The 27698-nt window shown below is 37.4% G+C and overlaps 1 long non-coding RNA gene across 1 annotated transcript; it reads left to right on the forward strand.

The window, feature by feature from the left end:
• The first annotated feature begins 5779 nt into the window (after positions 1 to 5779).
• Positions 5780 to 27698, forward strand: LOC149783339 (uncharacterized). The gene is made up of 5 exons (XR_016414012.1): positions 5780 to 6188; positions 6706 to 6827; positions 17544 to 17658; positions 27029 to 27135; positions 27588 to 27698. It is a non-coding gene; the product is annotated as an uncharacterized LOC149783339 (long non-coding RNA).

The following is a 27698-nucleotide window of genomic DNA, read 5'->3' on the forward strand; positions in this document are numbered from 1 at the left end:
AACAAATTTCCGGATCGCTACTATCAACAGCAATGGGATAGACAAAGCGAAAGCAGACAAAGTAGCCAAAGAAACAAACTTTGGTGTAATAATGATACAAGAAACACACTATAGAATTAAGCCAGAGTTCGAAATTTTAGTAGAAGACAAACTTAACGCAATAAAGATATGCAACAATTTTGCAAATAATGATATTAGAGTTGGTTGCAACAATAATATTTTTAAAAAGCTGGGAAAGGTTTGAGGAGGTGGGAATTTTTTAAGGGACGGTTGCTACGTGTTAAAATGTTTAATTGGCATATTATAAATGTGTACATGCCAGCTAATAGAAATAAGAAACTAATTTTAAAGAAAACTTATACACCTACCTACAACAATATTCGATGGAAAATCTAATCATAGGGGGAGATTTCAACTGGGTAACTATAAATTAAACCAGTCTAGCAGGATTGATAAATTTTACGGAAATTTTTATGATCCATTAATATATATTAATACTGCAATAACCAACCAAAAGCTATCAGACCATTTCATGCTCACTATTGACCTAAAAATGAAAAAAATAGAAAAATGTGGGTCAGGACTATGGAAACTAAATAATAAGATTTTAAATGACAAAGAATATGTCGAAATAATAATTAAAAAAAGAAATTTAAACCGTCAAAAATGAAGAAAATATTAATATAATAATTGATTGGGATGTTTTAAAAAACAAAATAAAAGGTATAAATATTCAGTACTCAAATAGAGGGCGGAAAAACCCCAGAAAAAAAAGACAAACACGAACTCAAATTAGAACTAAGCAAAACAACAAACGACGATGGAGAAAGAAAAAAAAAAACGATTGACAGACAAAATTAAAATCGTTGAAGAAGACGAAAATCAGGGGAGAATAATAAGGGCGGGAAAATTTACAGAGATCTACAACGAGGCAAAAAACGTATATAAGCGAGAAGAATTTAGAAAAGGGGGTGATACAATTTTAAACAATATCAAAATAAACAATGTAACCCATACTGTAAAAGAAGATATCCTAAATAATATTTCCAAATATTATAAAGAACTATACACCACACACCACACAGAACATATACTTCAGCACAATCGACAGCTACTTAAAAAATGTCGACTGTGAGATGACATCAGCAGTACATAGAGACCAATGTGATGATGTCATCTCAGATGAAGAAATCACAAAAAGTATATCAACACTCAAAAGTCACCAGGGAAAAATGGACTCATCGTGGAATTCTACCAAAAGTTCCACGGTGAACTGACGCCGATCTTAAACGCTTTGTATAATAATATAGTTTTAAGTAAAAATAAAATGACTAAATCTATGAGGGAGGGAGTTATCACAATTATATACAAAGGGAAAGGGAATAGAGACGAGATTAAAAACTGGAGGCCTATATCACTTTTAAACACGGACTATAAGATTTTAAGTAGGATTTTAACAAATACAGTAAAGGGTAGGATAAACAAGATAATTAATGTAAATCAAACTTGTGGGGGAGGGATATACAAAACAATATTTTAAACATTAAAACTATAATTAACTACATAAATGAAACTGGTATGATGAGTGCTATGGTACTCTTCGACCAGGAGAAAGCTTTCGACTGATTTGAACAAAACTGTATAAAGAATGTTTTTAAAAAATTTGGTTTCGGACCCAATTTCCAAAATGGACCAAAATCCTACACACTGGGATAATTAAACGGGAAATGCACGAAAGAATTTGAAATACAACGATCAGTGATACAAGGATGTCCACTATCAATGCTAGAATACGTAATGGCAATATAAATCCTACGTCACACGATAAGAAACAACCCAGATGTGCAAGCAGGGGCGTATTAACCATTAAGCAGACTAAGCACGTGCATAGAACACCAGGGCCAAAGGGGGCACCACAAAGTTGAGAAAAGGGTGAAAAGAAAGAAAGAAAAAAGAATGAAGATTTGTAAAAAAAACTGATACAACTAGTGCAAATTGATCATGATGTTCTGTTTCTTGATCATGGTACACCCTAGGGTTATCTTCTCAGGTGTACGTGGAAAAGAGGGGCGCGCCAAGATTTGTCAGTGCTTAGGGCACCAGTGAGCCTTAATCCGCCCCTGATTATACAAGGCATACAAATACCAAACCTAAAAAAGAATTAAAAAATGCTCTAACATGCATATGATTGCAACATCTTTATAAGAGAGGGGAAATGCTATAAGCGTCGGGTTCCAAAAATAAACCACAACAAGCACGAAATCTTAAAAATAGTTAACTGGAGGGGCAACCACCCTGGATTATCGCCCCCCCCCCCCACACACACACACTTACTGAGAGACACTGTAAAGGCTCTAGGGGTTTACTTTGGCAATAAAAAAAAGAAGCTGTAGAAAATTATGAACATATTATCAATAAAATAAGAGAAAATGTGAAAATCTGGCCATGGCGCCATTACCTATCATGGAGCGGGCCCAAGTGGCCAAGACTTATTTATACTCAAATATTAACTACATAATTAAATCCATAGATATGGATAATACAATTTTAAACAAAACAGACAACGAAATAATAGATTATATATGGAATCATAAAATGCATCATGTAAAAAAAGAGACATTATATAGGGCCAAAAGTAGAGGGGGCTTGGGGTTGCCGAGCCCTCTACTACTATAATTAACTAACATAATCAATAGATTAAAAAAAAAATGCACTCAGACCCGGCTACAGCGTGAGAAGCACCGTACATCTACTGGTTCGGCTTCACCTTGAGAAACCGACCAGAGATATACAAAAATAACAAATTAATATAAAAAAAATCGAAGTGCCACGCAAACATATGAGAACTAATTTTAAAATATAGAGACAAAACAGATTTATGCAAAATTTAATAAGTAAAAGTCACGCTTGGATTAGGGAGGAGGTAACCAAAAATATAAAATGTAGAGTAGAGCAGGACAACTGAGGGGGTAAATTGGACAAAAAATTGGAAAAATTGGGGAAAATAAGATCTGTCAAAACACAAAGTATAATTTTTAAATACCTGCACAACACCTGGCTAACAGGCGAAGAAACAATCAAACATCGTATGCTGAGGATAATGCCGAAATGCCCTTTATGTAAAACAGCGAACTTCACCAAACTACATACGATTGTCCAATGTGATAAATCTAAACATAATAGGATAAAGTTAATAATGAAAATTTGCAAAAAATATAAGTATAACAAAAATAACATTTTATTCATAGATTTAGACTACGAAAACAAAATCGTTCTAAAATGTATAGACTATATAGTAACTACGATGATATCCTGTGGACAGGTGATAAAGATTTTTAAATAAGATACGTGGTAAAAATAAGAATATTAACCACAACAAGAACTCAGTACGTCTTACGACGAATAGATACTTACCGTCAGGTTGATATAACGCAATTGATGTTGGAATTGGGGGAGAGAGGGGGAGGGAGGAATAGGTATTACAGACCGAAGGGTCGCGTAGCGCAATTGCGAGCTGATGCCATACCCATACCCCCTCCTCGCACCCCACAACAGCCATATTTCAAAGAAAATTTCAAATTCTATTTCAAATATTTCAAAGAAACCCATATAACTTTTTTTTTTAAAAGAGAAAAGGGAAGAAAGGAAGAAAGAAAAAAATAAAAGAATTTTGTAATTTAATTTTTTTTCTTCTTTCTCTGAAAGAAAATTCTAAAGACATATATAGGAAGGGATACAGGGAAAATATAAGGGGGAAGTAAATGGCGATGACATCATGGGGCTAAGTCACAGGGCTCAGTGAAGTGCATAGGCCCATCATGAGTCTTTGAAAACACCCAATGTAGAACATAAACAGACAAAATAAAGACACAAATACATACTGTATAACACTTAGTTTAAAACCCTACTAACTTCTCCCGCACTGCATGGTTGACCACTATAGAATAATGTGGTCTCATAAATACGTTTGGATCTTTCAATAAAGCATAATCAGATAAACTAAATAAAGGAGGCCTAACGCGACCCAGGAAAAACACATAGAGAATAAAGAAGCGTGAACCTTGGATCGAGCGTAACCTACCTATCAACATCTTTAAAGACTATTATGAGGAACGACACATATTATCACTCGAATAATAAAATAGGAAATTATTTTTTTTTAAACAAAGTCTAAATAGTACACCATTCCATCGTCAAAATTAGAAAACCATAAAACAAATTAAAAGATACAATATAACATCATAAAGGAAGAAATACAACTGGGAAAGATATTTGATCTATACTTGCTGTCTCAAACATAAAGAAAATATAGCATACACACAATATAACACCATTACATATAGCAAACACTGAGACCTAGGCGACATATAGCAAAGGTTACAAAACATTTCAAGGGAATGAACTTCGAGCAAGGTGAGGGAAACCAGACTCGGACGAACAACCCTTTAGATAACACTATGGAAACATAAATACCCCATCAAAAATTCTAAAAACTAAATTTTTTATATAAAATTTTGTTTTAATAAAACGTAGAACACATCTGAGGGGGAAATACACAAATATAAAATACTTTTTATTTTTTGGGGGAAATGGGGGCATCTGTCCGTTGCCCCCCCCCACTCCCAAAAAAGTGTGTGTGTGTGTGTGTGTGTGTGTGTGTTATTATACCCATTACATTACTTGCAAAATATATATGGTGCTGACATTTTCGGCAAGAGGGAGACCTACCGATATTCTGCATATAATTATTTTAATGTTTTTCAGAGCGAGAGTATTGGGGCCTGATCTGTTCAATATATTTCTCAACTGATACAGCAGGTATAATCAGAGGCGTAGCGGGGGGGGGGGGGGGGGGAAGGGGAGTACATATGTCCCCGGGCGCCAAGGTACAGGGGCGCCAAAATGAGGCTTACAACGTTACATTATAATAAGTAAACAAGGGTAATATTCAAAAATGTGATTAAACGGGGAGGGGGCTGGGGCGCCAATTTTATAGTTCGTCCCCGGGCGCAAAATATCATAGCTACGCCTCTGGGTATAATAGAGACCCCCCCCCCCCCCCGAGTTTGCCACAGAGCGCTCGTGTAATATACGGTTTAATACAAAATACATGATTGTGGGCAGGAATATACAAAATTTGGTCCATATACATGATCGTTGGTATCTATTCAAACGAGGGCCATGAAATACATTAGCAAATTCCTACAGTATTTTAAGGCAGGCGATTACGAATTATTTAAACCACGTTTTTCATCTGTCACAGATTTTATAATCATTTTGAAGTGGCTGCTTTATCTCGAGGAAAACGAGCGGTAAGTGTTATACAAAACAAAATCTTAATAGCAATTTGATCACTTTCGCGTCATTTGACAGTAAGAATAGTAATAAACAGAGGATAATTTCTTTTCCTACGTTAGGCCTAATACCTGGTATGTTTTTTAGTGTGGTACACACACAAAAAACAACCCCAAAACAACACTAACAACATTTTAAAAAACCCACAAAAACGAGTGCCGTGCCGAATCCACGGGCTAAAATGCTTTATTATCATTTTTTTTTATTTATAGCATCAATCACAAATTGAAATATATACAGTATTAGCGTTGGAAAAGAAAGTTTTCTTTTTGTTATATTTTTTTTTCTCACCCTAGCGAAACACTTTCTGCAAATTACCTTAATAAAGAAAAATAATAAATTAACCTAAACCACTTTGAATGTCGACCGTATCTTTTATTTACACGGCATCATGCGCGGAAGAAAATACCAACTGAACCGGGATTTCAGACAGCAGATGAATTGAAGTTGATTCATTGAACATCATTAGCAATTGTACAATCAAACAGATGCAACAATGAAAAGTGGAACTATGAAAAATCGAGAATGTTAGATTTGCGAAGGATTTATTCCGAATCATTGTCTGCTAATAGAGAATTCATGTCAGTTGCTGTGTCGGCGATGCCCACACAGCGCGCCGTCCAAATGTGAAGTTGCGTTTTGCTGACAGACATAACACTGTGCCATAATTTATCTGATGGCATGTAAAGAAGCTGCTTAAATTATAGTATTTAAAAGTTTCTTCATTTTGTAAGAGCTCAAGAAATTAATTCTGGTTTGAAAGACAAGATGACGGTAAAACTCAGAAGACGTAGCTGTACAGTACCGTTGGTGTTGGAGACGTCATAATAAAGGTAACTGCGTTAACTTCGCTTTTTGTTTGGTAATTTGTTGGATATTATCTTTTGCTGATCTTCTTTGAGCTTGGAGTAAATTTTACATTCTGAACATTTTTATTTGCACTTATCTGCTTAATATGTATTGCTGGGATATCATATAGAATATGAAGTCAGTATAATGGTACTATATTACATATTTGAATGATAAAAGACTGGTAAATGATATAATGATAAACTACAAAATAAATAATTTGCCCAATATCCCAAATATGTTAATTAAAACAAACATTGAATGTAAATTCAGATATAATGAGCAGTTGTAAGAAGTAAGAAATAACATTTTATCCATTGAACCTGTTATGTGTTATCATCATCAGTTTTAAAATAAACACATGGAGACAAGTTTGCTTAAATTCTACAATTAACACACACACACACACACACACACACACACACACACATATGGTATTTTAATCTAATACAGAAATGGTGACATTGATATATGCAGACCAATAGTTTTTTTCTTCTACAGATATAAATTAAAAAGCCTAATTCTGAGAGTTTCACCTACAACATTCATGATGGGAAAGGGCCACTAATTAAGAGCTGACATATGTGGAAGAAAAATACCATCCATGTTGAAAAGGGCTAGAGGTAATGTGAGAAAACATAATTTATCAATCTTATTTAACATTATTGTTGATATTTTATCTCAACTGGTCAAAAGGCTAAGTGGGTTTATGTAATGGTCCAGAGTGTGTTATTTATTTCACATCCCCTTCTGTCTTTCAACAGTAAGAAATTAGCTACTTTGGAGTCCATAGTTCTGATCAATTTGTTTATATAAAACTTGGTTTTGGGCTTAAATCAACATCTTGGATAAATCTAATAATGAGCAAAATCCAAGTATATACATGTGATCATGTATAAGATTAGTTGAGTTTTTTAACCAGCCTAAAAGCCATACTTCCACAATATAGGCTAAAATCATTAAGTTGTCCTTGAAGTTTGATGAGTGTTAACCATTAATAATAATAAGGTGATCTTTCATCTGAGTATGTTACCACTGCATGCAATATTTATACATGTAGTGCAGTTTTTACTAAACGTAGAATACATGCTTATATAAATGAGATCTAGATTGAAGAAGTGAAGATGCATACAAATACATGTGGTTATAACCACTACTGCTGATTCAAGTTTGATCATGCTTGGCCATTGGGCTTATAGAGTCAAGTTTCACAATGATGCTTATTATGAGTGTGATAAAGGTATGGTAGTGAAGTGACCTTGCATCTGATTGGCAGAGTTTCTTATGATTTGCACAACAGTGTTTATGATCCAATTTAGATCTGACTTGTTTAATTATTTGCTTGTATGTCTGAGGCTATAAGCAAAATCTATGCATATAATGTGGTGGTTCTACATCTCACTAGCCATTCTTGCTACTGCTCTTAAAACTATTTCTCATTAATTTCATCAGACTTGGTGAATAGATTTATCTCATCAAGATATAGCAAAAGAGCAATTTTGTAAAAAAAATATTCATTCATATTAAACTCAAATTCTGCATCTGATTGGTTGACCTTGCAAATACTATAAGGGCTCTATTTCTGACAAAAAGATTATTTTGATCTAATGTAGCAGAAATGCTTATATGATCAAAACATTGAACATATTTGATGACAAATAAGAAATAGTTTTTCATGCAAATTTGATAAACATTGATAAATCGGTTCATATCATTAAAAGCTTGGAAGAGTTTGATTACATGTGAGACCATCACATATTAATCATTCTTTATTTAGAGAATTATTTTTGTCAGGATTTAGTAAAATATGTAAAATCAATATGGACTGGTTTTGTTATGTACAGCAACACTAGTTGTTTACTGAGTACTGAGGGAATTGGAGTAAGGCAAGGGTACATTGCAGTAGGTAACCTGGTTGACTTGATAACAGGATTTTAACACAAACATTTTTATCAGGAGTCTAGCATACTAACCATTGATTCACTGCAGATCCTGCCCCCATTAGTTACCTTTTAATACATAAAGCATTTGGGTTTTTTATGTCACAAATCCCATAGGGATTAAAATTAACATCATAGGTCTCACTGGATAGTTTCGTATTTTGACATCCCTCTAATTTTTAAGGTAGAAGGCATGAACCTAATTATCACAAGCCTAGCATTTATAAATTTACACATAAGCTAAATCTATAATGTGGTTCAGATTTACTTTGAGTTAGGCATGGAAATAGGTTGGCTTGTTGGTGACTGCCTGTCACAGTTAGATGAGCATTGGAGATCATATGCGTAACTTAGTCTGCAAATGAGCTGCCGACTTTTATTTGTGTCTGCTACAGAGGTAAATATAAAAAAATCTTGATGGTAGAGGGGTGATGAAAAGTATGCTAATTTGTTATAGTACTAGTGAACTTTATTCATGCATAAGGCACATACTGATTCTTTTAGTTGCCTTGTCACAGAAAAATATTGAAAATAGCTATTTCTAGTAAAAAATGAATGTAAAATGTACCTGCATCCTTTGACCCTACCAGAACCAAACTAAAAGCTCAAATTTGTGCAGCTGCTTTTGCTCATCACAAACATAATTGGGAGTATAACTGCTAACCCTACCCTCTAGCACACATTTCATTCATTCATTGGATTAAAGTCACGTGCACCTTTCGGTATGTGCGACTGTTTAGTTTGTACACGTTTGTGTACTTTTTGAATTTAGCGATTAACTTATACAATGCCCCCAAGCAAGCAAGCCGAAGCCCAGGTGCCCCAAAAGGTCCCGCCCAGGCTCTCATCGCTGCAACCTTCTCCATCGTTGTACTCCGTTGGTGGTCTGTTTCTGCATCCTGCATCTCCTTCCTCTCTCATTTCAGGCAGTAACCGAAGCACACCAGCAGCAGTATTATGAAATTTTCGTTGCAATCAATGCCCAGTTCCCTATATTTATTGGGCTATTCCTGTACTATCTTGCCAAACATGTGATTGTCACATACGCTTCAGATATTCCTGAGTTGTGAATTTTCCTATCTTTTGTAAGGTCTATTAAATTTTGTGTACTTTGCGTACTTGAATTTTCCGAAAATTTGTTCACATCTAGTAGGCTTTTAGTAGCCCTTTATTTTGTTTTGGAGATCTCAATTTGGTTAAGTATTTCGTACGTGTGGCTTTAAACCAATCAGTGTGTTTCAGGGCCAGTAAGTTGTTGGTCAAAAGAGGGCTTTCGTGGGTCAGAATGAAAGCCCTATGTGGTAAAATTTGTTTGTAAAAAAGAAAAAAAAAAAGAAAAGAAAAAAAAGGTGGGTAGGGAGTGTGTATGCTATATTTGTGTGATGGCTATAGACATTTTTGTTCGTTTTTCTGCTTTTCCCACATATCCCGACAACACACATTCACGCTCACTTTCTCATTCACACTTATAAGTAGATGTGGGGGGGGTGGCCTTATTTCTTTTGTTTGATTTCGGGAAGGCAATTCTTTTCATACTGGGGGGTGGGGGTGGTTTGATTATTTGAGGCATACTCTTTTCATTGTTTCTGCCTTCATTCCCCAAGGTCTGCAAGTGTCCTGTTCTTTCTTCTTTTACTGCCTTAGGACGTTTAACTTCATCCTGTGCCTTTTCCTGCTCTTCTTTATTTCAGCTCTTTCTGCCTTATCCCGTGTCCGTTTCTATTTTGGTCTTCTCGTCCTTTTGATACTGCCATGTTCGCCGTGAGATGTTTTCTTCGAGGGAGGTGGTTTGATTGCCTTTGTTTCCCTTCGCTTTGACCACTTGGCTATTTACCTGTTATTTTTGTTTAGCTTAGCTATTTGTGATTTATTTTAATGTATATTTTTTTTATTTTTATTTTTTTATATTTTTTTTATTTTTTTTTGATCCTACGGGACCTAGCATGCCGTTATAATTCCGAAACAGTGATTTTGTAATATTTTGTCCTTATCTGGTTTTTATTGTTCGGGTTATGATCGGCTGTGCCAGCCTGTGAACCCACGATACCGAGCCGGCCGTCACAATTCCCAAACAGTGATTTGTAATATTTTGACTGGTCTTTGATTTACTTTTTAATATTTTTTTTTTTTGTTTTTTGTTTTTTTTTTTTTTTTTCCTTTTTTTCTTTTTTTTTTTTTTTTTTTGAACCTACGGGGCCTAGCATGCCATTATAATTCCAAAACAGTGATTTTGTAATATTCGTCCTTATCTGGTTTTTATTGTTCGGGTTATGAGCGGCGGTGTCAGTCTGTGAACCCACTAGCCCGAGCCGGCCGTCACAATTCCCAAACAGTGATTTGTAATATTTTGATTGGTTTTTTTCTTTTTTGGTTCGATCTTTTAGGTTTATTGGTTTTAATTTCTTTACATGGTCTCTCTTTATACCCAACCCTTCATTCGGTTTAGATTTGTCCCCTTTTGCCTATTTTGTTAATGAATGTCATGATGTTATTATAGGTCATTCCTATGTTATTGTTTTTTGCCACAAGTAACTCCGGGTATGTCCACCGTTCTCCTATTTGTTCCTGTTGAGATTTTAGTTCGGCCCTTTCCTGGTTGTATTTGGGGCATATATTTATTAAGTGTGCGATTGTTTCTGGAGTTGGGCAGTAGGGGCAGTTTTCGGTTGGTCCCCTTTTTATGTGTTTCCCTGCGCATCCTGCCAATAGTGTTTTACCTGTTCTTATTCTATTTATTATTGTTATATCGTATGGATTTTTGAAGGTCGGACTTTCTACTTTTCTACTTACTTTTTTCATCATCGTGTGTATTAGACTGTTTGCATCCGATTTTTCCCATAGCTCTTGCCACATGTCATTGATCTTGTCCCATGTTATTGATTTCAGTGACGCTGTATGCTATATTTTGGGCTTTTGGTTCGTTTGTGGCGTTTTTTGCTTCTGCATCTGCTTTGTCATTGCCTGGGATTATGGATGTGAGAGGGTATCCATACGAATTCAACGTGTTTGTTGTTTTTTTCAATCTCTTTAAGTAGCAATCTTGCATGATTAATCATATTAGGTCTGCTCTTGGATTGGTCTGTTGCTAACGATTGTAGTACACTGTAAGAGTCGCTTAGAATGACTGCCTTAGTTGTGGGGTATGTTTTGACGTATGTTAATGCCATTAGTATTGCCATGAATTCTACCGTGTATATAGCGCATTGGTCTGGGAGTCTTTTTCCAACGGCGACATCTAATTTTGGGATCACTATCCCTGCTGCAGTTTTATTTGGATTTTTGGTTTTTGATCCATCTGCGAAGATTTGCGTGTATGTCTCGTATTTGTTGTCAGTGTACGTTAGTATTGATGCTCTTAGTCCTATCGGGTCATTTTGTTTTTGTCCTAGTTTACGTAAGCTAAGATCTATTTGTGGTGTGGGACAGGTCCACGGGGGGTCTGGGTAGTACCTTATTTTTTCTGGGTTGATATTTGCGATTTGAAATTTCCTTTTTAATTCTATAATTATTTTCCCACTAGGTATTTTTTTATTTTTTCCTTTTGTATCGAATGGTTTGTCGCATGCTAAGAGGGCTTGTAGCGTGAGGTGGTTGGGTTGGTGTATTGATATTCGAGTCGAGTATCGCAGCATCAATTCCTTCCGCCTTAGGTCTAGCGGGGGTTCTCCTACTATTATTAAGATATCTTGTGTGGGGGTACCATTTAGGACGCCGGTGCATACCCTTAGCGCTTTGGACTGTGTCTAGTTTCTTTAGTAACGTGGCGTTCGCCGCTCCATATACCTGGCAACCGTAGTCCAATTTTGCTCTTATAAGTGCTCTATATAGGGTAACGAGTGTTTTTTTGATCAACCCCCCAATTCACCCCTCTGAGGTTTCTGTGGAGGTTGATGTCTCGTTTGCACTTCGTTACGAGTTCTTGGATATGAGCTGCCCACGTGAGTTCGTGGTCGAATACCATACCTAGGAGTGTCGCTTGTTTTTCGAATTTGATGGGTACCCCCTTTAGGGTTAAGTTTGGAGTGGGTGGGGGGTGGCCACCTCCCGGATTGAAAACTATGCCTACTGTTTTTAGAGGTGACAATTTAAATCCCCATTTATCTGTCCAATTTCCTATATCGTTTAGTCCTTTTTGTAAGTGCTTGGTCGTTTCTCTGCTGGCTGGGTTGCCAGTTTTCCATACGGCGCTGTCATCGGCGAATTGGGATAAGTCAAGGTGGTTGGGTTTTACCGCTGTTTCCAGGTCGTTTATCATTATATTAAATAAAGTTGGGCTGATTACGCTTCATTGTGGCGTGCCATTTTCCAGTTTGTATCGTTCGGAGTAGTCTTGTCCTAGTCTGACTTGTATCTTTCTATCGGTTAGGAAGTTAGCAATAAATTTGTATATATTGCCAGTTATTCCGTATGGTTTAAGTTTACTTATCAGTCCCTTAGTCCACATTAGATCATATGCTTTTTCCATGTCTAAGAAGATGGCTGTAACATATCTGGATTTTTAAAATTTTTCTCTAGATGCTAATTTGACAGCGGTTTCTAGTCTCATGAGTTGGTCTATTGTGCTTCGGTAGTTGCGAAACCCGCTCTGTGTATTAGCTAGTAGTCCTTTGCTTTCTAAATGGTATTTCAGCCTGTTGTTTACCATAGTTTCCATTATTTTACATATATTGTCTGTTAGTGATATGGGCCTGTATGATTTTATATCGCTTGAGGGTTTTCCAGGCTTAAGAATCGGGACCACTACTGCCTTTTTCCATCTTATAGGTATGGTACCGGTTTCCCATATTTTATTAATGAGGTTAAGTGCAATTGTGACAAGTTTTTTGGGTAGGTTCTTGTACATTTCATACCCCAAAGTATCCTCCCCGGGGGATGTGGTCTTTTTGCCGGCGAGGGCCTTTCTCCATTCGGCTTCTGTAAACGGAAGGTTTAGTGGGCCGTCATTATTTCCTGCTTCCTTTATGTTGTCAGAGTTGCTTTCCTCAAATTGCCTTTTATGATTTTTAAACTTATCCTCTAAGTTGGTATTGCTACACATGTTGGCGAAATAGTTTGCGAATAATTCTGCCTTATGTTTGTTGTTTTGTCCAGGTATGTTGGGGGTTATTGATTTAGTTTTGCCTCTCATTTTTTTAATTCTTTACCACACCTCCTTCGATTTTGTGTTAATATCTAGTTTTGAGCAGAATTCTCTCCACGAGTTTTGTTTAGCTATCATAATAGTTTGTTTGGCAGTTTTTTCCTTTTCCTTGTAGTAGTTAAAGTCCCTATTATTTTTAGTTCTTTTGAATTTGTTTAGAGCTCTTTTTTTCTCTTTAATTGCTATTTTACATTCATTATTCCACCAGGGCACCGTGGGTTTGGGTGCTACTCCTTTAGTTTTAGGAATTGTTTCTTGGGCCATTGTGTTAATGGTTTCTATTAATTTGTCATTAAAGGTGTCAATGTCCCGGTGATATATGGTTTCTGGGTCGATTGAGTCACCTATCTGTTTGAACCTAATCCAGTTGGCCTGTTCGTATTTCCATCTTGGTGTGAAGGACGCTTTATTTTGAGGTATTCTAATTTGTATTTCTATATTTATAAGGTAATGGTCACTTCCCATAGGGTCGCTTTCATCAACTTGCCAATCAGAAATGCCTGTTAATCTTGGTGTGCATAGAGATAGGTCTATTGCTGATGTGTGGCCTGTTCTGTCATCTATCCGGGTGTGCATTCCGTTGTTTAGAAAAACTAAGTTGCATTTTTGTGCCCATTTTTCTACAATTTTTCCTTTAATGTCCGTCTTTTGACTCCCCCATAGTTCATTGTGCGCATTGAAGTCCCCGCATATTACCACCCATTCTCCACAGTCTTTAATCATTTTGATTGTTTCGTCTGCACTTAAATTGCGCTGCTCATTTGTTTCATAGAGGTTAACGATTAGTACCTGCTTAGTTTGAGCGGTTATTTTGACTATCTGTATTTCGAAGTCATTGGGCGGTCTACTATCTGTTAATTTATGCATTTCTGATGTAATTCCATCTCTAACAAAGGTTGCTAACCCCCCTCCTCTTGCTGTGGGGGATCGATGCTTTAGGTATTTGGTGTTGTAGCCTATGATGTTTGGGATACGTGAGGTATAATTTAGGTGGGTTTCCTGTATGCATATAACATCTGGTTTTCTTTCCTGTTCAAGTATTTTGTTATTTAGTTGGTCAGCGTGGGCCCTAAGGCCGCGTGCATTCCATTGCCATATTTTGATTTCTGCTCTGGAATCCATCTCTAGTGCAAAAAGTCTTAATAGTTTGTTTAATTTACTGTTGTTTTCGTTTTATGCGTGTTTCCTACCAGTGAGGGTGCTACCTATTTATTTTGTTTTTGGTATCCTGATTTTTGTTTTGGCCTGCTTATAGTTTACCCCATGGGAGATCATATATTCGACTATTAGGGCTTCTCTAAGAGCCCTGGGGCATTCTGCGTGGTTTGGTTTGTGGTTACCACTACAGTTAGCGCAGTGCTGATTGGTGGCGCTACATGTTTTCCGGTCTGGGTGGTGAAGACCACATTGATTGCACCGGAATAGGTTTCCGCAACTCTTAGAGTAATGCCCCCAATTTTTGCAGTTGCCACAGAACCGTGGTTTGTTTTTGAAAGCAAAAATTTTTTTAGCCTTGAGTTTTTCAGCTATTTTGATAGTTTCTGGGGTGGCGCCCTTAAAAAAGAGTACCACTGCAGTGCTATCCTTTCCCCTTCTTGTTTTTAGGCGGATTGCTTTCTCTACTTCCTGTCCTTTACTCCTTATGTAGTCTACTATTTCATTGGTTTTATTTTGAGTTGATACGTATATGACTCCTTTGTTGTGTGTTTTTGGGGGGTTTGGGTCTATGTGTTGTTTTGTTCTGTTGTGTCTAGTGACCTGAACATTTATTTGGTCTATTCTTTCAATTTCCATATATTTGGCAATCTGTTGTTCAGTGGTGCATTTGATTATCAGCAAGTCGTCTCTAGTGCTTTTAAGCGTGAATTCTCCTTGGTGATGTTTGTTCAGTTGCCATGCTATGGTTTTAAAGGCTAACTTCGTTATTTTGGAATTTACTCCCTTGACGAAGAGAGTCAGTTCAGCGGGGTGTTTCTTGTTTTGGATATTTTGCAGACTGGTCTTTTTTCCCCTGGTGTTTGTCTCTTTAGCTGACTTTGTTTCGTTGTCCATAACCGGCTTGCTGGGTCTTGTATTCTGACAGTTAGTGTGTTTCTTATTCTTTCTAACTGGTATTTGGGATTTGGTTTTCCTATTATTCTTACCTTTTGTTGAGTCGTGTGTGACTGCTTTATTTGTGGTAGGGTGAGGGCGTTCTGTTTCATCTAGTAGGTTCGCAGTTTGAGTCCCCTGGCTGCTAGTGTTTTTAACCAGCGTGGTCTGGGTTGTTTTTGTGCTTGTTGAGTATTGTTCCTCAGTTTGGGTACTCATGTCGGATGTAGTTTTGCGGTTACTCGGTAGATTGTCCACATTCTCGTTTACGCTTGGTGACAGGTAGAGTCTACTCATCGAGTCAGTTGGGGTCGAGTTGAAAATTGGCGTTAAGAACTGTATCTGTCGTTTTTCTCTTAGGGGGGATGAGACTGCTTCGGAGTAAGTTTGCCTTAGTTTATCTGCCTTTAGGTTGACCAGGCAGCTGAGATAACTATTTGATGATGTGACATTAATTTTGTTGTTATCCATCTTGAGTTTCTTTATTTGATGTAAGGTATATATGACGGGATATTTCTTTAGTTTTAATCCTGGGTTTGTTTTGATTTCTTGCAATTTATTTGAGTTTAATTCTAGCTTAAAGCTATCTGTCTTAACTATACTTTATTCTACTTAGTACTATGAAAAAGCAACAGCTGTAAGGGGATATGCAAATAGCTTTTATTCTGATTTGTGTAATTAATTATTATATTACTATTATCCAATTTAAACTTATTGAAAATTATTTTCTAGCCAAATGGTCAAAGTAAAAGGTTTTACTTACCCCGATCCAATTTTCTTTTTAAGATCTTTAGAGTTTTTAAATACAGCCTTCTAATTATACAAGTTTCATTACATTGGTCAATAATTAGTCACATGTGATGACACTTGTAACTAATCAAACCACAGCAACTGAGAGCAGACTAAGCACTGATATTTATATGGTACAGTGGCAATATACAGTCTGTCTGCCGCAACACATGAAACAAACTGGACAAATCTGAAAGCCTTGAATTTGACTTTATTTATCTGTATGGTAGAACAGAACCTGAGTTGAAAAGCTTTTAAAGAAAGACCTTGATATCAAACCTAATAATAACTGCAGGAGTTATATTATGGATAATTAACCATTCTCTCAGTTTCAAACTGGGCATTCCATCCCATGGGGTTCTAAATGTAAACCAAGTGTAACTGATATCCTAATGAACTGTAAAGACCATAGCAGCACAACAGCAGGGGACCAGGTATGTCCAGATCCAGAAATCACAGACCAGTTTCAAACTGATGATGAACCACATAAAAATTACACATCTGCTAGAACTTATGTTATGAAGATAACTTAAATTGCATTATTATTAATCCTCCTCCTCACATTCATCATAATTGAGATGCATCATATATGTTTTATTGTAAAATAGTTTATGCAACATAATTCAGTGAAGACCTTTGCTGCCAATTTACCAGTGAACCATTTGTTTCAATGAACATATTTTATGTTGTAACAAGGAGCATCATTTAAACATTATGATACACTTATCATACCTGTATATGAAATCTTATTACTAACACTTATACTTGCAATACTACTACTAATAAAAACACCTGCATTGATAATTTGATTATGTTCAATTGGACTTGTATCTAAATGATCACCAGCTGTATGAAAAGACATATTTTAATATATAGATATTGGATGGAATACTAGTTACCACAATTGAATAGTCATATGATAAATGATATATTATTTTAAACAATTTATATTTGCAGTGAAACATACTTTTACATTATTTTCACTTAAATTTCATTTATAGAGCAGTATACTCTGCATTCATTAAATTACTGAAATGGTTATAATACAACAACAAATACTGCAACTTCCAGAATCACAAAAATCAAAAGATATAAACAAAAACTTCCCTACATGTATCAACAGTTGTCACTTAATAGACAGAACTCTGAAGATTTAGAATAGGATGTTAACAAATTAGGTATTCAAGTTAAAAAGAAAAAAATACCAAGTAAGCTTACTACCAAAAAATCAAACAATAACAGTGAATTTTAGTACATTCCCAGGAAACAGAATATATGATTTTTCTTAACTTGATCTGATACATCTTAAATCTATAGAAAATGATTCATATTGTATGACTAAAATATTATGTAAACAAAAATTCCATCACTTTTTTCAGATGCAACATGCATACCCCAACCCATCCTTCTTGATCATAAAGTATACCAGCATTCCACTATAAGATGGGGAGCTGTAGTGGCTCAGTGGTTAGCTTTCTGGACCTGTGAAATAAGGTAGGTTCAAATTCTACCATCAGACCAACCTGGGTTAGCTACCATGGTGTGTCCTTGGGCAAGGCACTATACTTAAAGTGCCTTGGCACTAAATAACTTACTTGTGTTGGTTTACCATAAAAGGCCAAACCAAACACAAAAAAACAACAACTTTAAAATATGAGTTTTGTCAATACTAAGTAATTGAAAATCATACTGAAGAAATGTTTTTGTTAATACAGATTAATGGATCTAAAAAATCTCTTTCTTCTGCAGGAGTTTAAAATGTTAAATTAAAAAGGTCATGGTACACATTGCTTTGTTCGTACACATCAGGCTCCGTAACCCATATCCAACTAAAAATTTTAGTAGAGTCTGAATAAAACATATTTTAATCTGGATGATAATATTCTTTCTCCATTCATATATTACACCACCAAGATTGATCCAAATAAGATTACATTTTACTATAACACTGAGGATGAGTATGCCTCTTAACAACTTACAAATGTGGAGAGAATGGAGTTAAACTGAACTTTGATTTCTTTTCAACCATAGCACAAGATGATCATTTATTATGAAAAAACCTGAATAAAGTTGGAGTTCATAACCATGACAGTCTTGATACAATATAAATTCAATATATTATTGTTGTCTTGAGGTATAGTTCTGTATATTACAATCTCACACAAGATCAGGGTATATTTTAGTACTATACAGTTAATTCGGGATTGTATTAATACCTATTCTGGTGAATGAACATTAAATAAGATTTACTATTTTGGAACCAGTTGCAATAAAGTTTACTAAACAAGAGAAAATATGACTTTACTATAATATCTAAAATGTAAAATCTGCAAACAGAATACTTGCTTGACTTTACACTTCAACTATATCATAATATTTATTTGAAATGAATTTATACAAATGGCATTAAATTTGGTTTCAGGCTGGTAATGACAATGGTAGTAGTGAATAGGGACGGTCTAGGGACTAGGGAACTTCCATGTTAAAAAGGGTATATCCACTCTGGGGACTATGTAATTTAACATGGGAGAAAAAAAAAAAATATCCATTCTAGGGACAAGGGGAATTTAACATGGGAGAAAGAAAAAAAACTATTCACTCTAGGGACAAGGGAAATTGAACATGGGGAATAAATCGTGGGACTGTCTTGGGACTAGGGGAAATGGAACAGGGTCGGGACCCTATTTTAATAAGGTCCCGACCTGATGGGTCTATGAAAATGGAACAGGCGAAAATTGAAACAGGGAGGGGTCTCTATTTTTTTATTATTTTTTTAAACAAAAAAATAAAAAAAGGGGTAGGCAATTGAAAGTCAAGATCTTTTCGAGAGATAGGAATGGCCCTGAAAAGGGCCTTTGGTTTTATGTTAATATACCCTTAACATAAAGGGCATCTGTGACATCTTCTTCTTGACCTTAGGCTGTGCCTGACTGCAGGACCATAGATTAAGACTCTTTTGAGGCATCCTTGATGCTCCACATAAGATTCTTCGCATCCACAGGCTGGTGTCTGTCCTGTGGATAACTGTCCAGTTGGATCGGACATACATTGATATGTCCGTCCGGAACATCATCGAAGACACAAGCGTTGAAGATTGTACATCGGTCCACATGTTGGGGTGCTGAGTAACAGGTGAAGGAATGCAGTGAACTGTACTTATTTATAGGGGGAGGAAGGATTGAAACGGATTGAGTTTGTTGACCAATCCAAACACGCGTTACAAAATTCAGTCAGCCCACGTCCAATCCGAAGAGAGCAGTCTGTGACGTCACATAGTCTATATAGATTCGCTAGCGCCTGTGCGTAGTCAATCTAAGCGACAGTTTTTCAACATGACGGAAACTCAGAAAACGATCAGTTTGGGTGCACTGATGGTGGAGACTACCCAAGGGAACCCAGACTTACTTTCAGAAGAGGTGAATTGGGATTTTGTGGATTTTTTTACCTTGCAAGAATTTGTTCCTGAACCTTCGTCACCTTCTCCTTCATTACCGCACATGGAAAATTTTAGACAGAGACAGAAAGAAGAATTGGAGAAATTTATACAACAGCAAAAGGAAGCGGAACAAGCTTTTCTCCTACAGCAACAGCAGCAAGAAGAAGAGGTAAGAAAAAAACAAGAAGAAGAAGACGCAGCAGCAAAGAAACAAGGGTGTCAAAATCAAACGGTCACGGTACTGTTAGACATTTTAGTTAAGAAGTCTGAAACAGATGTATCAGACTTCTTTATTACGGCCGAAGAGAATACGACCTTCCCAAGCTAAACACTCCAACCCTGTGACTACGCCTACTGCACCATCCTTAGTGATTTCAACGAAATCATCATCAACAGTACGCAGTCCAGAAGTAGGCCTTGGCCATGGCAAAGGCTTAAGACAGTTAAAGTTGATTGTTTAAACTCACCCCTTACACCAAAAAAGGCCCTTTTCAGGGCCATCCACGTCTCTCGAAAAGAGATAGGCTTTCAATTGCCAATAACTAAAAAAAAACATTTTACCCAATAGTACCTGTCTGTGTATGAGTGTGCGTGAGTGTAGGTTCTTATTTTAAAATCAAAACCCAAAGACACTTACCTTTTATAATTAATTTATTCTTTTATAAATATTTACAATTCACAGTTCACAACAGAGCACTTTAAAAAATTCATAGACTTATTCTGTCTCATTGTTCACTCTCTGTTTTTTTAATTTCTTCACCGTCATAGTCTTTTCCTCCTCTTCCTCCTCACTTTCTTCCCTTCTTTTCTTCTCCTGTTTCTTTTTCTTCACCTGTCTGTTTTCTTCCTCTTCCTCTTCCTCTGAAGAATCCCTCTCTTCTTCTGACTCCTCTTGTTTCTTTTTTGGGCAGTCTGGTGACCAATGTCCTTTTTCTTGACAATAATAACAGGTATCTTGACTTTTGTCTCTTCTAACCCCATTTTTTTCTTTTTTGACGGTCTGGACACTCTGAAGACCAATGCCCTTTCTTCTGACAGATATAGCAAGTATCTTGACTTTTATCTTGAAAGGAAGGAGAGTAGTCCCTCGGCTGGTCTGAAGAGAATTTTCTAATGACCCCTCGCAAAGCTCTGATGAAACGTTCAATCTTGGTAGTCTCTTCCATTGTTGTGCTCAGTTTGAGAGTGAAATGAATAGTGAAAGGACAAGACACATACCCTTTATATACGCTGGTCTGCTATGACTATAAATTAATCCATGGTGTTTAAACTTTAGTCATTTGACTTTTTGCTATCGAGATGAAATGATCCAATTCATTTGAGAAGAAAGAAGAAGAAAGTAAGAGGCAGAAACGTGATCTATCGCCTCGTACTAGGGCTGAAGTCTTGGCACAAATTCATGCCAGTGATTTTGAAGAGGACATGAGTGAACCAGAATCCAAACCCTCTAAACAAAGTTTACCACCCTTAGTCAACCCTGAAAAGTACTATGACATTCGAGAGACGGAAAAGCGTCCCTCTAGAAAATTTAGAACTACGGCTTACAAATACACAGTGAAGTTTAAAGATTTCAAGTCTGAAGTACTGTTAGAGAAAGCAAAAGGGTTCATCACCGACATGTGGGATTCTTTGCTCACCACACTCAAGCGACAATGTCAACCCGAAGAAGATGATCGCTTGAGACTTTCCATACAACATGACGGCTTGAAATCCCCTGTTTGGATCGAGTTTAGCAGCCCTGCAGAATTGACCACTTCCAAAGTCATGGACAAGATTCAACACGTGCAACAATCTAATGACCAGTTTGACATCACCGATGGAAAAGCCACACTGGACATGACCCACGTCTCTCCTCCTCAAGGGACCGGACAATGCAGAAAGACCTTATTGGTCAACAACCTTCGCATTACCAAAACAAGTCTTGTCCAAATTAACAATTTTCAAGACCACATGTGTTTAGCCCGAGCCATCGTGGTGGGATGAACCTATGCCGACAAGAACGACACGGTAGAATGGAAAAGAGCCTGGGAGAACATTCGAAAATCGAACCGAGCCAAACAACGAAATGAAGCAGAACTTCTGTTACAACAAGCATGCCTGTCCAAAGACACATCCTGTGGCATTCCTGAGATGCAAAAATTGCAAGATGCCCTAGCTCCACGATACACCTTGAAAGTGCACCCTCAAGAAGTGCGCGGGTCTCTGTTGTTTCGAGGGAAAGACTTTAAGGATGGAAAATACATTCACCTCTATCATCACGATGACCATTTCGATACCATTACCACTATCACTGGATTCCTGGGATACAAATATTACTGTGAGAAATGTGACTTATGATGGTTATAATAATCGAGAGCAACACAAACATTGTGGATCGAAATGCTCAGGATGTTTGGCCTCTCAACCCTGTCTGAGCGAAGGGCAAGAACCAGTGCATTGTCCTGCTTGTCTGCGCACATTTGTCAGCCCTGCCTGTTACCAACAACATCTGAAGATGCAAGGTTCACAGAAGAAATGTGCTTGTCAACTCCTGAGATTGTGCCCAATGTGTGGACAAGGTCTATGTATCAACAGTACCAAGGCACACGTATGTTCAGGAAAGAAAAAATGTCACATTTGTCACTGCATTGTGGACTTGGAACACCAATGCTACATACAAAAATACCAATCCCAACCAGAGAAAGAGGATGGTCACAAGAAGAAGAAAGGCAATTTCATCTTTTTCGATTTCGAATGCATGCAAGAGATCAGTATTCACATTCCTAATTTCTGCGTGGCTCATCGAGCGTGCGAGAAGTGATTCAAGAACCTATCTTGAGTTATTGCCCTCACTGCAGTAAGATTCCTGGAGGGCGTGAAAAAATCTTTCAAGGACCGAACACACTAGCCGATTTCACACAATGGGTCTTAGACCCCATCGACAAGATGTGGAGCCAAGAGGACATCGAACATTATTATGGAGATTGTCATTGTCATGCCACGGTGATGGCTCACAATTTCTCCGGATATGATGGACAGTTTCTTTTGAGATGTTATACGGAACGTGGCATCGAGCGTCCTAAAATCACTTTGAACGGAGCCAAAATCATTTTCATGCAAGTGGGACAAGTGCAGTTTAAAGATTCGATGAGCTACTTAGCCATGCCTTTGAGTCGAATGCCTAAAATGTTTGGAATGACAGAAATGGCTAAAGGATACTTTCCACACTTTTTCAATACAGAAGCCAATCAACACGCCGTTCTACCCCATTTGCCTCAGGCTCACTATTACGACCCTGACAACATGCGTACCGAACGAGAAACTTTCTACGCTTGGTACCAGGCTCACGCCTCCGACCCTTTCGACTTTCAGGAAGAAATGCTAAAGTATCGTCGTTCCGACATGGACATTTTACGGCGATGCTGTGGAAAATTTCGAGAACTGTTCATGGAACATGGAGGGGTTGATCATTTAAAAGAGGCTTGCACCATTGCCAAAGCGTGTTCCTTAGTCTACCGACAACGATTCATGCTTGAAAACACTGTGGCTGTCATCAGTCCTCAAACGACCAACTATGTCAAACGTCAATACTCGGTCAAAGCCCCATGCTGGTTGCATTACTTGTGCGACAAGGAAGACAAATGGATTCAGCATGCCCGCAACGGACAGGGCGAAAGATCATCGGAATGCATTCGGTCAATGGCTGGGACTTAGAAAACCCCAAGATCATGTACGAGTTTAACGGTTGCTTATTTCACGGATGTCCCGTCTGTTACCCTGACCGCGGCACTAAAAATCAGTTCTTACAACGAACCATGGAAGACTTGTACCAGGCCATTTGTCAGCCACGCCTAAAGTTAGAACAGGAAGGATACCAAGTGGTGGAAATGTGGGAACACAAATACAATCACCGTTTGAACACCGATCCCGAGTTTAAACGCCTCATGGAAAGTTACCAGTTCATGGACCCCCTGAACCCAAGTAATAGTTTGTACGGAGGAAGGACCAATGCCACCTGTTTGCTGTACCAAGCTGACGAAGAGAAAGGAGAAGAAATCATATACTTGGACGTGTGTTCACTGTATCCCTACGTGTGCAAATATTGTTGCTTTCCTGCAGGGCACCCACAATTGTTCACCGAACACATTGACCTAAAAAACATTCGACAATACGAAGGCTTGATCAAGTGCAAAGTTTTGCCTCCCACGAACCTATACCATCCCATCTTACCTCGCCATTGCCAAGGCAAACTTATGTTTCCTTTGTGCCGTACTTGTGCTGAAACGTGCAACCAAGATCAACCTTGTCATCACACCCAGGAAGAACGGGCCTTGACGGGGACATGGGTCAGCGTAGAATTGTTCAAAGCTCTGAACATGGGATACCAACTGTTAGAAGTGTACGAAATTTGCCACTTTCCCAAGACACAATAATTCCACAAGGGTGACCCCACGCGGAAAGGCATTTTCGCAGACTACGTGGATGCCTTTTTGAAACTGAGCAAGAAGCCAGTGGCTATCTGTCCTGGTGTCACACTCCCGAAGACCAAAAGACATTCAGAGAGAAATTCTGGGCACAAGAAGGCATTACTTCAGATCACATTGAGAAAAACGAAGGCAGGCGATCGTTTGCCAAAGTGATGTTAAATTGCTTGTGGGGTAAAATGGCACAATGACCGTGTTTACCCAAGACGGAGTATTTCACCGAACCTTCCCGCTACTTTCAGATGATTCACGACAAAGCCAAATTCATGAAACACGTGGACGTCGTTCGTGAGGATTTGATCTTGGTGAATTACGAAGAAGATCTGAACTTTGTAGAAGATGACCCCTTTGGAAATGTCATCATTGCAGCTTACATGACAGCTCATGCTCGCTTAAAATTGTACGAAGCTTTAGAACTGTTAGGGGAACGTGTCTTGTACTTTGACATGGACAGTTGCATTTATATCGATCACCCGAGTCAACAGCACCCTGACATCGAAGGAGACCGTTTAGGAGCCTGGACAGACAAGCACCCCGATGACAAGATTCTAAGTTTCGTTAGTGGTGGTCCCAAAAATTACGGCTACGAATACTGGGCCAAACAAGGAGAAGTGCACACGAAGTGTAAAGTGAAAGGACTTACTCTGAATTATCGTACCAGTCGAGTGGTCAACTTTGGCATATTGAAAGAAGCCTTGCAGTCTAGAGATAGTGACCACCTATCAACCCAACAAGATTGTACGTTTACCCACACACCACATCGTCAGTCGACCCTTGGAAAAAGTCTATCAAATCGTGTAGCAGAAGCGAGTGCGGCTTCCCACCCACTTTACTTTGCCGTATGGACATGTCGGTATAAAACATTGGTTGTAAGAGGATAGCCACCCACCAGAAGGATGACTTCGCCGCAGCAAGAATCGAGTGAGAAATCCAGTGAGAACTCCAAGTTCAAACCCTACCATTTTCCAGTCTTCTTACCTGACTATTGTGATTGTGCCCGTCGATTGGACATGTTTCAAAAATGGCCTACGGATAGGGAAGGATTACCTTCTTCGTATGTTTTAGCTAGAACAGGATTTGTCTACTTCGGACCCGAGTCAGGATTGGGATACGAAGTACAGTGTTTCGCTTGCGGACTTAAGTTACGAATGGATCTATGTATCTACAAAGATTCAGCTATTCTGGAACATACTCGATGGTCTCCGCACTGCCCTTACCTTTCAATGGCCTTTCCACCCATTAAACTACGGTACAATTATGATGGTACCTTAGAGACGGTACCTTCCAAAACTAGACGTAAACACATTGCATCCTATTTCATTGTTGTTTCTTTTCCACATAATAGCTTATTTTTTATAAAATGTTAAACTTTACTAATCTTTTTTCAAGATCACTTTAGTTTGCAAAAATACATCTTGTCATTTATTGGCATTCTACATTGAATTTTGTAAACTAGCTATAAACCTGACCTAATTACTCAACTTAACTGCTGACAGAAACAGTCTACAGTAAATGTATTTCATTTCTATAGCTCGATGGATAAACATTACATCTTTTAAAGCTGTGCACAGAATAGGCCGACATATCACGAGTCAGGAAAACATGGGGGTGGTATCCCCTGTGTCCAAAATTAATATCATTTTGAATAGAATATTCTAGTGACAATTGCCTCTTTTCAAATGGTAAGCATTGCTTTTTTTCATTTTCATCAATCTGTCAAATTCGGTATGCATTTTGCTTTAATATTTGAGATGGAAACCTTAGGTGCATAGAAATGTCAGACAGCATTGTACATCATGGATGGTGTCCAACATACTTTTATGATCATAAAACAAAATCCCATTTTTTAGTTATGGCCACTGATTTAAAAAATATTCATCCAAGCTAAATATAATAATAATAATAATGAGGACTTTGTATAGCGCCTAATCTTTAGAAGCTCTAAGCGCTTTGCAACATTAGACAACATAAAAACATACACAATGATATGATTACAAAAACAAACACCATGAAATTAGAAAACATAAAAAACATGCTGAGAATATTTAAGGTAGTTAACATTATTAAGTCATTAAGTTTGTTTTTGTAGTCAAAATAAGTAGTTTTGAGAGCACTCTTGAATGGGATCACTGCGTCTTTGTGACTAAGTTCAGTGGGCAATTCATTCCATGTTGCTGGGCCCTGGTATGCAAAAGAATGCTGTCCATGTGACTTTGTTTTCATAGTGAGAATAATGAGTATATGATTGTCGGAAGAGGAGTGTAAGTATCTTGCTTGTGTGTACACATAGGTGAGGTCGGATAGGTATGTTGGACTAGAGTCTGTCAGTGAAACGTAGCACAGAGAACTAATGTTGTGTTTGATTCTGGATCGAATGGATAGCCAGTGTTGGGTACAGAGCAGCAGGGAGGTGTGCTCTGATTGTGGTACTCTAAGTATGATCCAAGCAGCTATGTTTTGAACTTTTTGAAGTCTCTGCAGTAGATATTAAGATGAACCAGACAGAACTGAGTTACCATAGTCCAGTCTTGAAAGCAGTAATGAACACACAAGTGTTTTAGTGGCATCAACTGAAAGATATCTGAGAATGGAGCTGATGCGTCTCAGCTCAAGATACGCAGCCTTGCATATGTTCATGACATGTTGGTGCAATGTGAGAGTACTGTCCAGAGTAACACCTAGGTTTTGTACTGATTGTGTGAATTTAATGTTGGTGTTGCTGATATTTATTGTGTGAGGTAAAGGATGTGAATGAGAAAGTCTTTGATAAGTAAGTATGGCTTGATTTAAATTGTGTTTTTCATGTGACTTGCCAGAGATTTTTAAATGAATTGATAAAGTAACTTGAGACACATTTCAAAGTACATGTTTTAAAAATATTCCATTGATTATTGCTGGCATTTAGAAAAATGCAATGCATCCTTTGTTGTGAAACTTATTTTAAAACATTGTATTACTCATGCAGAAGCCTGCTTGAAAACTAATGGCAAAGCAAAGGCAAATGGAATGGAAGAGACCATATCAGAGACCCTCAAATATGCACCCAACCAACGCAGAATGATAAAAAACAAGGTAATCCAAATGACTCTTATTTCATCAATTTTGGATTCAGTTTCGTCTTTTAAAGCATAGTATTTGCAAAGCGGATGCATTTCTAAACTGATAACAAAATCAGCTTATCCTATTGCCCAGGACTATCAGAGCTAGAGTCCAGCTAACTACAATATGCATATATCTTGTCTGATCGGACAAGTGCTTCCATTTGGAATTTTTATTCACATGAAATATTTGGATGAAATAAATTCATCTTTGTGCAAATTGATTGCACCATCCACTTGCCAGAAATGACAAGTAAGTGCAAAGTTATCTTGTATCATGGCTTAACGATAGTAAGGGAAGCACAAGTGCAGTGAAGAAAATTTCATACATTTTTATAATGCTGATTAACATGACTTCTGCATATGTAACTAGTGCTGAGATGATATGACTTTATTTAAGCATTACAATTTTGTTTTAATTTGCAGGTGCCTGAGCAGAAGAAGTAATAGATAAACTTTACAGTGGAGTTGGAGACTGATTCTGATTCATAATCTTAATTAAATCTAGAAAATAAACATTAAAGTCATATTAAAATA

This window comes from Sinohyriopsis cumingii, chromosome 14 (assembly GCF_028554795.1).
Source record: "Sinohyriopsis cumingii isolate HCF-2022 chromosome 14, ASM2855479v2, whole genome shotgun sequence".
Classification (NCBI taxonomy): Eukaryota; Metazoa; Mollusca; class Bivalvia; order Unionida; family Unionidae; genus Sinohyriopsis; species Sinohyriopsis cumingii.